This window comes from Pan troglodytes, chromosome 12, assembly GCF_028858775.2.
Source record: "Pan troglodytes isolate AG18354 chromosome 12, NHGRI_mPanTro3-v2.0_pri, whole genome shotgun sequence".
In the NCBI taxonomy this organism is placed as follows: Eukaryota; Metazoa; Chordata; class Mammalia; order Primates; family Hominidae; genus Pan; species Pan troglodytes.
Genome location: NC_072410.2, coordinates 104,704,281 through 104,723,758, shown reverse-complemented (window position 1 = coordinate 104,723,758; position 19,478 = coordinate 104,704,281).

Genomic DNA, 19,478 nt, shown 5'->3' with positions numbered 1-19,478 from the left:
GTTTGTATTCCTTGGAAGGTATTTGTTATGGGTTGAAGTGGATCCTCCTAAAATTGTTGATGTTGAAGTCCTAACCCCCAGTACCCCAGGATGTGACCTTATTTGGAAACAGGCTTCTATTAGTTCATTCTTGCAATGCTGTGGAGAAATATCTGAGACTGGATAATTTAAAAAGAAGAGATTTAGTTGGCTCATGGTTCCACAGGTTGTACAGGCAGCACAGTGGCTTCTTCTAAGGAGGCCCCATCAAGCTTCCCGTCATGGTGGAAAGCAAAGGGGCAACAGATGTCTCATATGGTGGAAGCAGGAGCAAGAGAAAGAGTGAAGGGAGAGGTGCCACACATTTAAACAACCAGATCTCGTAAGAACTCATTCACCATCTTGTGAACAGCATCAAGAGGAGGGTGCTAAACCATTTCATGAGAAATCCATCTCTATGATGCAATCACCTTCCACCAGTCCCTACATCCAACACCGGGGATTACAATGCAATATGAGATTTGTGTGGGGACACAGATCCAAACCATATCAAGGCTCATTGCAGATATAATTAGTTAAGGAGGTGGACTCTTAATCCAATATGACTGGTGTTCTTATTAAAGAGGGAAGGTTGGACTCAGAGATATGCACACAGGGGAACGTCATGTGAAGATTAGAATTCTGCCACAAAGCCAAGGAACTACCAAAAGGTTGGAGAGAGGCTTGGCACATACCCTTCCCCAGCACCTTCAGAGGGGGCATAGCCCTGCCGACACCCTGATTTTGGACTTCTGGCCTCCAGAACCTTTAGACATTGAATCTCTCTTGTATAAGTCATTCAGTCTGTGGTACTCTGTTAAGGCAGCCCCAGCAAACTCATACAGGATCTTTAACATGAACTTAGCCCTACCCTGGTCAACATGGCTATTCTCACTCCTAATGTGGTGGATGGGTTGCCCACTTCCTATTTTCCACTCCATGATAGCCAGTGAAGGCAGGTCACAGGTCCCTGCTTATCTGAGGGAGGAGGGTGCGAGTGTATGTGGCCTGGGCAGCTGGGCGACTCTACCATGACCAAGGCCTTCTCTTGACACAGTCTGATTTGCCACTGCTGCAGCCAGGGACAGAGTGCTCTGCCCCCATGGAGAATTTACAAATGCATTTTGCTATCATTTGTAAAGCATGTCTCAGAAACAAGATTGCCAGTTAATATGAAATCTGTTTATATAGAATTAATGTCTTTATGATTGTGTGCATGTGTATGTGTGTGCATGCCTGTTTATGGGCATGATAAGACCCAGATAGACACCTCTGACTTTGCTCTAAGGTCAGAGCACTGCTAGCTCTAGGGAGGGTTCTCAGTAGCCAGGGCTGCAGGCTCTCCCTGACCTGGTAAAGGCCTTTCTTCATGTTTCTTGGCCTTTCTATTCTCTGTTCTGTTCTCCGTTCTCAACATTTTCATTCTCAACCTTCCTTTTTTTAATTTTCCTATTGCCTTAAATACTCCTAGTACCTCTGAGCCTAGGAGGCAGATAGCGTATAATCATTTTTTCCCCTAGATCCCCTGGGAGGTGGCTGGGATATGCATAGTAAAAATTTTCTGAGGGTTCCTGAGGTAGATCTGTGGTTTTTTCCTTTCTCTTTCTGTGTTTGCATCATATCATAATAGAATTATAACTGTGGAGCCCTGATTATGAAGGAGACCTGGAGATCACCCTGAGCAAAGTCAGAACAGAAAACTCGGTCCCAAAGGGAGAGTGGTCTTCCTATGGCCACACATTGACTGAGTGGGGAAGCTGAGTGGAGCCTTGGCCTTGTGACTCTCCATCTGCTGCTTTTGCACCCACAGCAATTCATATGTTGCATTTACTAAGCTGTAGGGTCCTGAACAAGTATTTTAATGACTCTGAGTCTTGTGTCCTCATTTACAAATGAGGATCATGTTATTTAGGTGGCAGGATTGAAGATTACAAGGATTTCTGTTTCGGAGTTGCTTCACTTAAGAAAAAGGCCTCCAGTTCCATCTATGTTGCTGCAAAAGAATATTATTTTATTCTTTCTTATTGCTGGGTAGGATTCCATTGTGTATATGTACCAGATTTTCTTTATCCATTAATCTATTGATTCTATATCTTTGCTATGGTGAATAGTGCTGCAATAGACTTATGAGTGTAGGTATCTTTTTGATATGTAAGAAATATATGGTAAGCCCTAATTTCATCCCTTGCAGCCAGAAGACCCTCAGCATCTAGTTAAGCTTGAGCATTGTGAGGACAGATAAGGATGATGTTCTGGAAGATAGAGTTTATGCAACTTAATACAAATGATTTTTTCCTCACTGTAGTCTCTCTGTTGAAGTGTGTGCTATCAGTTTCCAAAATTATGAATAGCTTGAGTTGCATCAGCAGAAAGGCAGAAAAAAGAACAAAGCAAAAACACAACATATCTCTAGCCGGCCAATCTACCTATTCAAGCTGGTTGATTTTTCATTTAAAATTTGTTTTTTAAAAACCTCATAAGAATGGAAGTAGAGATCTCTACTCTTCCTCTTTCAAATACTTCTGAGACTAGAAGATCAGAGGAGGAAGGAGAAGAAAGGAAAAGAGAGAAGAAGGGTAACAGAGAAGTCAGCCTATGATCTTGGAAAGAAGGATGTCACCTCAGGCCCTGTGACAGGTGCAATTGGAATATAGAAGGGGCCAGGCTGGCAATGTATTGTGTCTTGTAAAGAATGAGGGCAGAGGGGCAAGGCATCCCCATCTTCTGAGGGGTTATAGTGACAAGGTGTCAGGTCTGCTGGATCCTAGAGGTCATCTTGAACAACCTCTGTCTTCAACAGACAGAAATTAGAGACCAGGAAGGCAAATGAGAGAGACAGTGTTTATTGTCTACAAGCCCTGGAATAGGTCCTTATGACACATTGTCTAATTTTGTTTGCTGTGACAAGGCTTCATTAACCCTGTTTTCAAGGCAGAAAACCTGGCATAAGAGCACAGATGGGAAAGGGCTGCACCTGCCTTGCCACTCAAGCCTGCCCAGATGTTAAGGAATGTTTTTTACCATGGGAAGCCAAGACTGTAAAGCTTCCCCTTTATGGACTCAGTGGAAGTAAAAGTAACATTCACAACTACTTGTCACTTAATGGAGAGGAGATTTCTCATTTTAACAGAACAGACATTTGTTACCAAATGTAGTTGGCTGACTAATGGCCTCCAGCAATATCCAAGTCCTAGTTCCTGCAACTTACGAATGCTACCTTTTTGGCAAGAGGGACTTTGTAGATGTGATCAAGTTAGGGATCTTGAGATAGGGAGATTATCCTGGATTATCCAGATAGGCCCTAAGTAGAATCACATTGTCCTTGTAAAAGGGAGGCAGAGAGAAGTTTGACTACAGGTGTGTATTAGTCATGGTTCTCTAAAGGGGCAGAACTAATTGGATAGATGAATATGTGAAGGGGAGTTTATTAGGAGGACTGACTCACACAATCACAAGGTGAAGTCCCACAGTAAGCCATGTGCAAGCTGATGAGCCAGGAAGCCAGTATGAGTCCCAAAACCGCAAAAGCAGAGAAGCCGGCAGTGCAGCCTTCAGTCTGTGGCTGAAGGCCCGAGAGCCCCTGGCAAATCACTGGTGTAAAGTCCAAGAGTCTAAAAGCTGAAGAACTTGAAGTCTGATGTTCAAGGGCAGGAAGCGTCCAGCACAGGAGAAAGATGAAGGCCAGAAGACTCAGCCAGTCTAGTCTTTACACGTTCTTCTACCTGCTTAATTCTAGCTGTGCTGGCAGGTGATTAGATGGTGCCCGCCCTGACTGAGGATGGGTCTACCTCTCCCAGTTCACTGACTCAAATGTTAATCTCCTTTGGCAACACCCTCACAGACACACCCAGGAACAATGCTTTGCATCCTTCAATCCAATCAAGTTGACACTCTATATTAACCATCACAAGATGTAAAAGGCAACATGAAGACTGAAGTCAGATGCTACACCGCTGGCTTAGAGGATGGAGGGAGGAGCCACAGGCCAGTTATGCAAGAAATGCAGCTCTAGAAGCTGGGAAAGGCACAGAAATGATTTGCCCTTGGAGCCTCCAGAGGGAGCAGGGCCCTGCAGGTGCCTGGATTTCAGGCCTCTGAAACTGATATGAGACTTTTGATCCCCAGAACATTGTGCTGTTTTAACCACCAAGTTTGTGGTACTTTGTTACAGCAGCTGTAGGAAATGAATGCACCAGGGACAACTATTCCTATCAGTGAAGATGGGGTTTAGGCATATGATGGCCTTGATGACAGCAGAGTCCCACTGAGCGTGCCCATTTCTTGTCACAAACACAGTCATGAATGTTCAACGATGCGGCATCTGGGCCAGTTGTAGAGTATCTGGAGAACAGAAAACTGCCACTGAAGGCTGAAGGTCTCTGACCATGATTTTAACTGGTTAATCTGAGTATCGGGTACAGCTGTCCTTCTGATTGATAGAAGCTGTGTAGGGGCAGGGACATTCCCTGATGTTTGAATTTGGGGAGCAGAGGAACTTTGGGCAAGCCTTCCATTTGCAAAGCTGATGGACGTCACATGCAGGAAAGTGGGGAAAAAGGAGTTAAGATGAAAAGCACCACCTGAAAAGAGAGGAGTGTAGGGGACAATACCTCCCTGATAAAACCTGCCCATTATCTTTTTCCTCCTTACAAAGATTAACAAATAGGATAAAGGGCAGGAAACAGGTGCCACCTCATACATTCTGACCAGCATGTGATGTGCAGGAGCATGTGAGGTGCTCGAAACATACCCTCTATGTTAGTGTGATGGCAGAGGTAGGATTTGAACCCTGGGTTACATAATTCCAAATTTCTCGACACACACAGAGTTGGAGCTGGAACACAATTTCCTCACATCTGGTCCAGGGTCCTTTCCACCTTATCATACCACTTTCTTTCGTAAAATGAAATATTCTTAGCAGGATGTTCTATCTACTTACCTGTGTCCAATATATTATTTTGTTCAATCTAACAGAGATGCTTATTCCTTGTTTCCATCAGGCAAAGAATTAAGTGTACTAAAGGGAAAAAAGTTGAAATTTTGCTGAGAGGGTATAGAATTTTTAAGAGTCCTGAGGGAGAACATGATGATGTAATTTATTGAGTGTTCTTTTGTGCAGTGTGCTTTACATCCATCATCCTTACAGGACTTTGAGGTTAGGTTTTATTATCTTCAGTTTGCCAGTGAGGAAAACTGGGGTTTAGAGGGGTTAGGAAATTGTCCAAAGCCACCAAACCACGTTAGTGGTTCTCAGCCTTTATCAAGCACCAGAATCCCCTGCTGGGCTTATTAAAACACAGATTGATGGGTCCACTTGCGGTGTTTCTGATTTTGCATGTCTAGGGTGGGGCCAAGCACTTGCATTTCTAGCAAGTTCCCAGATAATACTGATGCTGCGTGTCTGGGCACCATACTTTCGGAACTCTTGATTTTGAATGTTTTAAGAAGGTTATGAAATCAGAGCAATTTGAACCTAATTTAGGCTGCCTCAGTCTTCCCTTTCTGGAACTGACTTCAGGTTCTCCAGTGAGAGCTGAGAGCCTTGGGGCCTTGCTAGTCCCTGTCAGAGCTGTGTGTAAGTCCCATTATCTGCTGGAGAAGGTTGCCTGGACTGCCCCAGGCTGTGATTTCCGACCCATTCACTGTGTCCACTGTGGCCAAGAGAACAGAATACTGGTGGCTGTCAGAGTCAAGGGAGGGTGGGGACTGACTGGATTCTAGCTGAGCACACTGCTCAGAGTGGCCCTTCTTCTATTCCTTAACTCCCCTTTAATTTACTGGAAATAAAAAAGGCTTTTTTAAATTGTAAAATCTACATTATTTAAATCTATTGCTCAGTATAGTACTATGAAATGCCAGAACCTCTGGGAGATCATATGATTTCTAGGGATCACTAGTTATAAACAGTTTAAAAGTTTTGCTTTCTTGGAGATAATTCCAATTATGGCTGATTTTAGCATCTCTGTATACTGAAAGAATGGGCATGGTTTGGGTTCATATCTGATTTAACTTATTTTTCTTTTATTCATTTCTAGCTCTATTATCAACATGATACATGCTCATTGTCAAAAATTTGGAAAATACAGAAATTGTGAATGAAAAATTTATTAATCATTCTAATATACAGGACAACTCCTACTTACTTTTTGTATGATTTTCTTTGCTCTTGTTTTGTGACCTTTTATTTTAAAAATGCCTCTCTCTCTATATATATATACACATATACTTTTATATATATCAAAAATATATCAATAATATGATATTATACATACATTTTTTTGGGAATTCAGGGTTCTTTGTTCATTTAGCTCACCTCTCATTTCCTTCTCTTTTCACCCTCACTGCCTCCTCTCTTCACCTTTTCCCCAGGCAACCAACTTAGTATGCATCCTGTGTTTTTTTCAGGCTCATATAAGTACTAACTAGGTTTGAGTCTTTCCTTATGCATATCTTCAGTATTCTTTACATGCATATATTATGGTTTGCTGGCTAGTCCCCTAATATGGAAGTTCTAGTTTGTTTCAGTTTTCACTGCTATTTTGATGAACATTTTGCACATAAATCTTTGTCTGTATACTTGAGTATTTCTTTAAGATAGACTCTCCACTTTGGGAGGCCGAGGCGGGTGGATTACAAGGTCAGGAGATCGAGACCATCCTGGCTAACACGGTGAAACCCCGTTTCTATTAAAAAATACAAAAAATTAGCCGGGCATGGTGGCGGGCGCCTGTAGTCCCAGCTACTTTGGAGGCTGAGGCAGGAGAATGGCGTGAACTCAGGAGGTGGAGCTTGCAGTGAGCCGAGATCGTGCCACTGCACTCCAGCCTGGGCGACAGAGCGAGACTCCATCTCAAAAAAAAAAAAAAAAAAAAAGATAGACTCCCTGAAATAAAACTCCTGAACATTTGTAAGGCTGTTTATGGACCTATTACTTTCTGGAAAGGTTTTAACGACTTACTCTCCTACCAGCAGGAGTGAGAGGACTAATGCTTTTGTAAGTGAGATCCTGGATTCCTTGGACTGAGACGTTTGAAAACTTGTTCCTGTGGCAGGGCTCCAGGCCATCATTGTCTTCTAAGCCAGGCTTTTAGTGGCATGACAACTTCAATTCCACACCCTCAACAGTCCTGGGACCATGTTCGATATTTTTAATGGAACTAGACACTCCCCACCTCTGTATTTTTTTCTACTTGCTTTTTGATTTACATATTGTGTCAACTACATTTCTTAAACATATTTTGAATCCAGCCCTACTATTTTGACAAATCAATCTTTCTGGACTTCTATTTTGTCCTCTGCATTCTGACCAGCCAATGAATATGTAAATCAGAAGCCCTTACCTTCAGGGGATTAGCAATTGAGTTTTCTCGAAGATGTACACATGGAAAGGTATAAAGGAATAACTTGCTTCCCAAGGATCCAAATATATCTTGGAGAGAATTGGTGCTGTAGCAGTTCAGAGCAGGCCAACTCATGGTCTGCAGTCAACAGGGAGGACTTCACTGCCTAAGAGAAATTTGAACTGGGCCTTGTAGGAAGGATACAGGATTTGGAGCTGTGAACTGAAGAGGGGAGTCGGTGTGTCTTAGACTGGAGTACTGCTGTAAGAAAACAGCTAGAGATATGATTTGAAAGGGTATTAGAGACTATCCAAAGTAAAAACTGATGCTGACATGGAGTAAGAGAAAGAAAAAACTGGCTATACTACAAGTCCAATACAGGTCAAAGCTGTGATCCTGAGATGGCTCAATTCTCTGCAGAATTGGGCAGTTTTAATTCTCTAGTGCTCCACATTGCAAAAGCACAGATGGTGGCTGGTTGTTTTGCAGGGGGTAAGTACGGTAACTATGGAAGAAGAACAATGGAGTGAGAGCTTTGAGGTCCTCGTGCAGAAGTGTTTGCAGTGACATGTCATAGGTCCTAGGATAAACAGGGAAACAGTGGAGCAGATGAGCGTGGCCTGATGATTTGGAGAAAAAGGGAGACATCTAGGACAGTGCTGCCCAATACAAATTTAATGCAAGTCACAAATGCAAGCCACCATGCAGCTATTTTAAAATTTTCTACAACACATTATAAGAGAGTTTATATAAATTTTAATCATATACTCTACTTGGCTAACATATCGAAAATATAGTTTAAACATGTAATTGATATAAAATTGGTTAATCAGATATTTTCTCTTCTTTTTTTCATACTAAGCCTTAGAAATCTGGTGTGTATTTTATACTTACAGCACATCCCAATTGATACTAATCAGATTTTAAATGCTCTACAGTCCCATGTAGTAGTGACTACTGTGTTGGACAGAGCAGCACAGTGTGCTGGGATTGGAAAGATGAAGTGGGAAATAAGGAAATTGGAAGGTTCAGGGTTTGTGACCAGACTGGGGTAGTTTAGGAATCACAGGCCAAATGACTGGTTACTGTCAGTACTGCGGGGTGAGTGTTTAAGGTGTATTGGAAATGAATGAACCTGAGTGGGTCAAGACACTGGGTGGTGTTGATGGTCATTGCTGTGGAAGGAGGGAAGCCTAGTGCTTGGCGTGTAGTGGAGTCTCAGACTAATGACCATGAGCCCAGCAAGAAAGCTCCTAGTGACTATGAAGGGAGGTTCAGGAGTTAGTGGGCACAATCCACATGGGAAAAGGATTCATACCAGGGGTCAGGGGATTACAATCCACAGGCCAAATCGAGCCCACTGTCTGTGTTGTAAACAAGGATTACTGGAACACAGCCACTCTTGATCGTATCATGCATTGTCCATGGGAGCTGTTGCTACAATGGCAGAGTTGAGTAGCTGGGACCAGGATTGTAGATCTCTCAAAGCCTGGAATACTTGTATCTGGCCCTTTAGAGAAAGTTTACCTACTCCTGATTTATACCATAGTCTAAATGAGCCTCAGAGGAGGAGGAGTTTCTCCAGAGTAGGGAGAAGTAAAACTCTAGGAAAATACTGAAAGCGGGCCTGGCCCTGGGGATTTTTGCATCAAGTTTGTGACTCCTTCATCTCAATCTCAAGGAAGCAGCTGCACTGCTACAACTCTCTCCCTAGAGATCTGAGGACCGACACTAACTTCCAAAACTGCAGCCTCTTCTCCACAGCACATTCTTTAATCCTCTGCAGACACTAATAATCCTCTGGAGTCACGTTTGTGCTTTTGAAATGGAATCATGATACTGCTGTTTTTATGAACTGGCACTGTGACTCTCAAACCCATGGGAACTTTGAACTTCTATAGTGTTTCTTGTTTCCATCCAGAAACAAGGAAATGTTCACTCACTTTTTCCTTCTGCTTTACACACAATTAGAGTCTATTATGGAACAAAAAATCTTGTTCTCCCTGATAATACCTGATATATTGCGTAAAAGATCTCATTTGTCAGAAGATACGTGATCCTACTACTTCTCCTTTATGTAATTCTCTTCTCAGTAGGAAATGGTGCAGCAGATTTAAAGGGCAGTGGACTGGGAAACATTAGACCCAGGATTTATTTTTAGCTTCACTTCTATTTTAATGCCTCTAGATTTCAGTTTTCTCATCTATAATAATAATGGCAATAAAATGCTACCACTTATTGAATGATAATAATAACTACCTTTTCCTTGGAGACAGTGGAGTTTAGTGACAGTGAAAGACTGCCTGGGTTTGAAGCCTGACACCCATTCATTAGCTTGTGACCTTGAGTGAGTCACTAAAAATCTCTGGGCCTTAGTTTCCTTATTTATAAAATGAGGATGCACTACCTCATCAAATGAGTTAATATTCATGATACACTTTGAACAGCATCTGGCACATAGGACATGATATTTTCGAGTCTGTTAAAAAGAAATAAAATACAATAATATCTATCCTTTATATCTGCCACAGTTGTTAATGGTATACTAGGTTTAATTCTTTATGTGCATTGTTTTTAAATAATAATGTCAGTGCTGCAAGGGCATTATTATTATTCCAAATTTTATACCTAAAGGGACAGATTCAGAGAGGTTAATTTGTTCAATATCATACAACTAGCAAATGAAGGAGCTAGAATTACTCCACATCTGACACCAAGCCCTTGCCAGATCTAAAGCCCTGGATTTGATCAGTGATTGCCAAATGTAGATGATCTCAGCTAGTTGCAGAGTTAATTTGTTAGATTTAATTTAGGTCCTGTCTCTTGACTGACTTGCTATGGAGTGTTGGACAAATGGCCCAACTTGTCCATTCTTGGTTTCTCATGTAGGAGAGAAATGACACTAACTCACTCTACATGGGGCGGGGTGAACATCTATTGATTTTAGCTTGTGCTTGGTCTGTTTTCCCAGCCCTGGAATAGTAGCTTCATTTTCTTTTGAGAAACTACTCCTTTCTCACTCTCAGTCTCTGCAATTTGGATGCAGTTGACTGCACTTTCCTGGCCTGGGTTTAGGACATTTGACCTACCCCGATCTACCAGAGTATGACATTTCCCTGGCCAGAGGATCACCTCAGAGTGAGCACATGCAAATAATTATTTTGTGAGGCCACTGTCTATATAAACAATTTGATAAAAAATGTATTAAAAATTAATGGTCCCATGCTAGATCCAGTGGTTTATTGATAAAAAATTTGAACTATCAGTAGGCAAGAGATACTTACATATTTTTTATTGTACAATCAGTGCTTGTAAAGATCCTTCTTCATTTCCATGCACCATCTCTTTCTCTTCCATCTAGGAACTGACTCCTCAAGTTCTTTGTCAAATGTGCCATTCCAGGCTGATTTTGTATCTTCCAACCATGAGAAAAAGACAACGATGCTCTTGTTAGTCACCATGCCGTGACTCTTCAGAATATGCTTGTATTGAAACAATACAGAACATTTTATCTCTGCAGTTTCCTAATACAGTTTATGTAGGACTTGGACCTATCGTAACTCATGGCAGACACTGCCTCATCCATCCATTGTGCTGTTTCTGAAGACTGGCTAGTGGTGATTCATAAAGGTTGGTACTGAGCACTTTTGATGACGATCACCAATGCAAGTCTCACTCAGATAATGCCAAACAATGTGAATGTTAATTTGTTTTCTGTCATGTTTAATTTGCATATTGGAATTTTAGCACATATATAGAATGACACATTTTACAAGCATGTCTTAATCACTGCCCTCCTATAATTTGATCTCTTTCTTTTTTTTATTTTATTCTATCTTTTTTTTAAATTATACTTTGAGTTCTGGGGTACACGTGCAGAATGTGCAGATTTGTTACATAGGTATACACGTGCCATAGTGGTTTGCTGCACCCATCAACCCATCATCTACATTAGGTATTTCTCCTAATGCTATCCCTCCCCAACCCCCCACCCCACGACAGGCCCCAGTGTGTGATGCCCCCACCCTGTCCCATGTCCATGTGTTCTCATTGTTTAATTCCCACTTGTGAGTGAGAACATGTGGTGTTTGGTTTTCTGTTCTTGTGATAGTTTGCTCAGAATGATGGTTTCCAGCTTCATCCATGTCCCTGCAAAGGACATGAACTTATCCTTTTTTATGGCTGCATAGTATTCCATAGTGTATATGTGCCACATTTTCTTTATCCAGTCAATCATTGATGGACATTTGGGTTGGTTCTAAGTCTTTGCTATTGTGAACAGTGCTGTGATAAATGTACGTGTGCATGTGTCTTTATAGTAGAATGATTTATAATCCTTTGGGTATATACACTATAATGGGATTGCTGGGTCAAATGGTATTTCTAGTTCTAGATCCTTCAGGAATCACCCACTGTCTTCCATGATGGATGAACTAATTTACACTCTCACCAACAGTGTAAATCGTTCCTATTTCTCCACACCCTCTCTGGCATCTGTTGTTTCCTGACTTTTTAATGACCACCATTCAAACTGGCATGAGATGGTATCTCAATGTGGTTTTGATTTGTATTTCTCTAATGACCAGTGATGATGAGCTTTTTTTTCAAATGTTTGTTGGCTACATAAATGTCTTCTTTTGAGAAGTGTCTGTTCATATCGTGGGCCCACTTTTTGATGGGTTGTTTGTTTTTTTCTTGTAAATTTGTTTAAGTTCCTTGTAGAGTCTGGATATTAGCCCTTTGTCAGATAGATAGATTGCAAAAATTTTCTCCCATTCTGGAGATTGCCTACTCACTCTGATGATAGTTTCTTTTGCTGTGCAGAAACTCTTGAGTTTAATTAGATCCCATTTGTGAATTTTGGCTTTTGTTGTCACTGCTTTTGGAGTTTTAGTCATGAAGTCTTCGCCCATGCCTATGTCCTGAATGGTATTGCCTAGGATTTCTTCTAGGGTTTTTATGGTTTTAGGTCTTACATTTAGGTCTTTCATCTGTCCTGAGTTAATTTTGTATAAGGTGTAAGGAACGGATCCAGTTTCAACTTTCTGCATATGGCTAGCCAGTTTTCCCAACACAATTTATTAAATAGGGAGTCCTTTCCCCATTGCTTCTTTTAGTCAGGTTTGTCAAAGATCAGATGGTTTTAGATGTGTGGTGTTATTTCTGAGGCCTCTGTTCTGTTCCATTGATCTATATATCTGTTTTGGTACCAGTACCATGCTATTTTGGTTACTATAGCCTTGCAGATTGAAGTCAGGTAGCATGATGCCTCTAGCTTTGTTCTTTTTCCTTAGGATTGTCTGGGCTATGCGGGCTTGTTTTTGGTTCCATATGAAATTTAAAGTAGTTTTTTCCAATTCTGTGAAGAAAGTCAATGGTAGCTTGATAGGGATAGCATTGAATCTATAAATTACTTTGGGCAGTATGGCCATTTTCACAATATCGATTCTTCCTATCCATGAGCGTGGAATGTTTTTCCATTTGATTGTGTCCTCTCTTATTTCCTTGAGCAGTGGTTTGTAGTTCTCCTTGAAGAGGTCCTTCACATCCCTTGTAAGCTGGATTCCCAGGTATTTTATTCTCTTTGTAGCAATTGTGAATGGGAGTTCACTCATGATTTGGCTCTCTGTTTGTCTCTTATTGGTGTATGGGAATGCTTGTGATTTTTGCACATTGACTTTGTATCCTGAGACTTTGCTGAAGTTGCTTATCAGCTTAAGGAGATTTTGGGCTGAGACGATGGGGTTTTCTAAATATACAATCATGTCATCTGCAAACAGAGACAATTTGACTTCCTCTTTGTCTGTTTGAGTACCCTTTATTTCTCCTCTTGCCTGATTGCCCTGGCCAGAACTTCCAATACTTTGTTGAATAGGAGTGGTGAGAGAGGGCATCCTTGTCTTGTGCTGGTTTTCAAAGGGAATGCTTCCAGCTTTTGTCTATTCAGTATGATATTGGCTGTGGGTTTGTCATAAATAACTTATTATTTTGAGATGTGTTCCATCAATACCTAGTTTATTGAGAGTTTTTAGCATGAAGGGGTATTGAATTTTGTCAAAGGCTTTTTCTGCATCTATTGAGATAATCATGTGGTTTTTTCACTGGTTCTGTTTATGTGATGGATTACATTTAATGATTTGCATATGTTGAACCAGCCTTGCATCCCAGGGATGAAGCTGACTTGATCGTGGTGGATAAGCTTTTTGATGTGCTGCTGGATTTTGTTTGTCAGTATTTTATTGAGGATTTTTGCATCGATGTTCATCAGACATATTGGCCTGAAATTCTCTTTTTTTGTTGTGTCTCTGCCTGGCTTTGGTATCAGGATGATGCCGGCCTCATAAAATGAGTTAGAGAGGATTCCCTCTTTTTCTGTTGTTTGGAATAGTTTCAGAAGGAATGGTACCAGCTCCTCTTTGTACCTCTGGTAGAATTCGGCTGTGAATCCATCTGGTCCTGGACTATTTTTGGTTGATAGGCTATTAATTACTGCCTCAATTTCAGAACTTGTTATTGGTCTATTCAGGGATTCGACTTCTTCCTGGTTTAGTCTTGGGAGGGTGTATGTGTCCAGTAATTGATCCATTTCTTCTAGATTTTTTAGTTTATTTGCATAGACGTGTTTACAGTATTCTCTGATGGTAGTTTGTATTTCTGTGGGATCAGTGGTGATACCCTCTTTATCATTTTTTTGTGTCTATTTGATTCTTCTCTCTTTTCTTCTTTATTAGTCTGTCTAGTGGTCTATCAATTTTGTTGATCTTTTAAAAAACCAGCTCCTGGATTCATTGATTTTTTGAAGGGATTTTTGTGTCTCTGTCTGCTTCTGTTCTGCTCTGATCTTAGTTATTTCTTGTCTTCTGCTAGCTTTTGAATTTGTTTGTTCTTGCTTCTCTAGTTCTTTTAATTGTGATGCTGGGTGTCAATTTTAGATCTTTCCTGCTTTCACTTGTGGGCATTTAGTGCTATAAATTTCCCTCTAAACACAGCTTTAAATGTGTCCCAGAGATTCTGGCACATTGTGTCTTTGTTCTCATTGGTTTCAAAGAACATCTTTATTTCTGCCTTCATTTCGTTATGTACCCAGTAGTCGTTCAGGAGCAGGTTGTTCAGTTTCCATGTAGTTGTGCGGTTTTGAGTGGTTTCTTAATCCTGAGTTCTAATTTCATTCCACTGTGGTCTGGGAGACTGTTTGTTATGATTTCCATTCTTTTGCATTTGTTGAGGAGTGTTTTACTTCCAATTATGTGGTCAATTTTAGAATAAGTGCAATGTGGTGCTGAGAAGAATGTATATTCTGTTGATTTGTGGTGGAGAGTTCTGTAGATGTCTATCAGGTCTGCCTGGTCCAGAGCTGAGTTCAAGTCCTGAATATCTTTGTTAATTTTCTGTCTTGTTGATCTGTCTAATATTGACAGTAGGGTGTTAAAGTCTCCCACTATTATTGTGTGTGAGTCTAAGTCTCTTTGTAGGTCTCTAAGAACTTGCTTTATGAATCTGGGTGCTCCTGTATTGGGTGCATATATATTTAGGATATATGTTGAATTCATCCGTTACCAGTATGTAATGTCCTTCTTTGCCTCTTTTGATCTTTGTTGATTTAAAGCCTGTTTTATCAGAGACTAGGATTGCAACCACTGGTTTCTGTTGCTGTCCATTTGCTTGGTAAATATTCCTCCATCCCTTTATTTTGAGCCTATGTGTATCTTTGCATGTGAGATGTGTCTCCTGAATACAGCACACTGATGGGTCTTGACTCTATCCAATTTGCCAGTCTGCGTCTTTTTACTGGGGCATTTAGCCCATTTACATTTAAGGTTAATATTGTTATGTGTGAATTTGATCCTGTCATTGTGATGCTAGCTGGTTATTTTGCCTCTTAGTTGATGTTGTTTCTTCATAATGTTGATGGTGTTTACAATTTGGTATGTTTATGCAGTGGTTGGTACCACCTGTTCCTTTTATTGCTTCCTTCAGGAGCTCTTGTAAGGCAGGCCTGGTGGTGACAAAATCTCTCAGCATTTGCTTGTCTGTAAAGGATTTTATTTCTCCTTCACTTATGAAGCTTAGTTTGGCTGGATATGAAATTCTGGGTTGAAAATTCTTTTCTTTAACAATGTTGAATATTGGCCCCCACTCTCTTCTGGCTTGTGGGGTTTCTGCCAAGAGATCCGCTGTTAGTCTGATGGGCTTCCCTTTATCGGTAATCTGACCTTTCTCTCTGGCTGCCGTTAATATTTTTTCCTTTATTTCACCCTTTGTGAATCTGACAATTATGTGTCTTGGGGTTGCTCTTCTCAAGGAGTATTTTTGTGGTGTTCTCTGTATTTTCTGAATTTGAATGTTGGCCTGCCTTGCTAGGAAGTTCTCCTGGATAATATCCTGAAGGGTGTTTCCCAACTTGGTTCCATTGTCCTTGTCACTTTCAGGTACACCAATCAAGTGTAGATTTGGTCTTTCACACAGTCCCGTATTTCTTGGAGGCATTGTTCATTTCTTTTCATTTCTTTTTCCTCTAATCTTGTCTTCTTGCTTTATTTCATTAAGTTGATCTTTGATCTCTGATATCCTTTCTTCCCCTTGATCAATTCAGCTGCTGATATTTGTGTATGCTTCACAAAGTTCTGATGCTCTATTTTTCAGCTCCATCAGGTCATTTATGGTCTTCTCTACACTGGTTATTCTACTTAGCAATTCACCTAACCTTTCTTCAAGGTTCTTAGCTTCCTTGCACTGCATTATAACGTGCTCCTTTAGCTTGAAGGAGTTTGTCATTACCCACCTTCTGAAGCCTACTTCTGTCAATTCATCAAACTCATTCTCTGTCCAGTTTTGTTCTCTTGCTGGTGAGGAGTTGTGATCCTTTGGAGGAGAAGAGGTGTTCTGGTTTTGGGAGTTTTCAGCCTTTTTGTGCTGGTTTCTCCCCATCTTCATGGATTTATCTACCTTTGGTCTCTAATATTGGTGACCTTCGGATGGAGTCTCTGAGTGGACATCCTTTTTGTTGATGTTGATGTTATTCCTTTCTGTTTGTTAGTTTTCCTTCTAACAGTCAAGCCCCTCTGCTGCAGGTCTGCTGGAGTTTGCTGGAGGTCTACTCCATATCCTTTTTGCCTGGGTATCACCAGCAGAGGCTGCAGAACAACAAAGATTGCTGCTTGTTCCTTCCTCTGGAAGCTTCGTCCCAGAGGGGCACCTGCCAGATACCAGCTAGAGCTTTCCTCTATGAGGTGTCTGTCAGCCCCTATTGGGAGGTGTCTCCCAGTCAGGATATACGAGGGTCAGGGATCCACTTGAGGAGGCAGTCTGACCCTTATCAGAGCTCGAATGCTGTACTGGAAGATCTGCTGCTCTCTTCAGAGCTGTCAGGCTGGGACATTTAAGTCTGCTGTAGCTGCACCCACAGCCACCCCTTCCCCCAGGTGCTCTGTCCCAGGGAGATGGGGGTTTTTATCTATAATTCTGTGACTGGGGCTGCTGCCTTTTTTTAAGAGATGCCCTGCCCAGAGAGGAGGAATCTAGAGAGGCAGCCTGGCCACAGCGAACTTGCTGAGCTGCGGTGGGCTCCACCAAGTTTGAACTTCCTGGCAGCTGTGTTTACACTGTGAGGGTAAAACCAGCTACTCCAGCCTCAGGAATGGCGGACACCCCTCCCTCTACCAAGCTCAAGCGTCCCAGGTCAACTTCAGACTGCTGTGCTGGCAGCGAGAATTTCAAGTCAATGGATATTAGCTTGCTGGGCTCCAAGGGGGTGGGACCGGCCAAACCAGACCACTTGGCTCCCTGGCTTCAGCCCTCTTTCCAGGGGAGTGAATGGTTCTGTCTCACTGACATTCCAGGCGCCACTGGGGTATGAAAAAAACAAAAAAAAAAACGAAACAAAAAAAAACTCTTGCAGCTAGCTTGGTGACTGCCCAAATGGCTGCCCAGTTTTGTGCTGTAGGCACTGGAGGGAATCTCCTGGTCTGCAGGTTGCAAAGACCATGGGAAAAGCACAGTATCTGGGCAGGAGTGCACCATTCCTCATGGCACAGCCCCTCACATCCCTCATGGCTTCCCCTGGCTAGGGGAGGGAAATTCCCCGACCCCTTGTGCTTCCTGAGTGAGGTGACATCCCACCCTGCTTCAGCTCGCCCTCCGTGGCCTGCACCCACTGTCCAACCAGTCCAAGAGAGATGAACCATGTACCTCAGTTGGAAATGCAGAAATCACCCACCTTCTGCATTGATCTCACTGGGAGATGCAGACCAGAGCTGTTCCTATTCGACCATCTTGCCAGTAAAATCGAATTTGATCTCTTTCAGAATGTTGACCATACCCTTGTCTTCCACATACTGCCACCAGTGGAAAATACACAGAAGGAAGAATGGTCCTATTCCTTTTAGAAGTTACTGCTTCTCACCCTCCCTGGCTTGAGAGACCAACCAGAACTAACAGGGAGAGCATGAAGTTACCACATTGGATAGAGGCAAGAAGGGACATTGATCAAAGGATTGCAGAGCCACAGTCTGGAAAGCCCTCAGAAGAAATGAGCATGGCCACTCAGAAAGGACTCCCTGGCATGTGGCGCGGAGCCTGTGGTGGGAGTGGGAAGCTCCTCTTGGAACCAGGTTTAGGGAGTGCAGTGGTTGGGGACGAGGGTAAGTGTTGCTCACCACCATACCCACTTCTCTTGGGTGTTGTAGACCATAGGAAGCACCATAGCATAAACATAGCAGCATGGAAGGCAGTACACAAACTGCACATGTGGCTCAGGACACAGAAGAGGTTGTTGGTAAGTCGAAACCCCAAACTCATCTTTTGTCTGATGTGTTTGAGTCACCTAAAATCAATGTATCAGGATCATTTTGGCAGCCTAATCTCATGAGAAAAATATACCACTTGCCAGTGGGACAATCTGCTTCTCAGGCTGCTCGCCTGGAGCCAGAGCTGGGACATATGGTCCCAGTACAACCCCATTGGCTTGGCTCCTGGAACTCCCAGGGCATTAGGTTGATCTCATGAGTGAAGCAGAGCAAGGGTTGTCAAATGGTTTCTGTAAAGGCCCAGATATTAAACATTTTAGGCTTTTAGGACCCCTCCTCTGCTGCAGCTATTTTACTCTGGATATAGTGTGAAAGTAGCCATAGACAACAGGAAGTGAAAGAGTATGGCTGTGTTCCAATAAAACTTTATTTACATAAACAGGCAGTGAGTCAGATTTGGTCTTCAGCACATAGTTTTCCAGCCCCTGGGTACAGGGTAAGAGAGAACTTTGAAGGTGCTAAATGGGCGGGACAGTGCTAGGTGTTAATAGAAACAAAGGATAAAGGGAGACAGCAGAAGGGGAAAATGATTTGCATTTTTTTCATAAGATGGAGAATATAAAAAGCATTCTAGATTAAAAATCATAACAGCATATGCAAAAGAGCATATGCAAAGAACAGGACCAACAGGTGGAATGGCAAGTAGCTTGTTGCAGCTGGCAAAACAGAGCACACTATGGGGAGTGGCCACAGGGCACGCTAGGGGCTGCCATGTTCTTGGGAGGATTAAGTGAGTGATATGGTTTGGCTATACCCCCACCCAAATCTGAATTTTTATCTCCCAGAAGTCCCATGTGTTGTGGGAGGGATCCAGCGGGAGGTAATTGAATCATGGGGGCTGGTATTTCCTGTGCTATTCTGGTGATAGTGAATAAGTCTTACAAGATCTGATGGGTTTATCAGGGGTTTCCGCTGTTGCTTCTTCCTCATTTTCTCTTGCCATTGCCATGTAAGAAGTACTTTTTTCTTCCCACCATGATTCTGAGGCCTCCCCAGCCATCTGGAAATATAAGTCCAATTAAACCTCTTTTACTTCCCAGTCTTGGGTATGTCTTTATCAACAGTGTGAAAATGGACTAATACAGTGAGAAAACAGATGTGAAATGTTTTGTAAACTCTACAAATGTCAGCATATTGTTAAGTAACTTAAAAGCATGATATGCTATGCTAATTAATTTTTATTTTTATTTTTTTCCCTGTAGGTCTGTGAGAGCCACTTCAGGAATTTTTTGCTTGGAGTTACATGACGAAATTTGCATTTCAGAAAGGCCACCTGATACTGTATGGAGGATGGCCTAGAGGGCTGAACTGATGC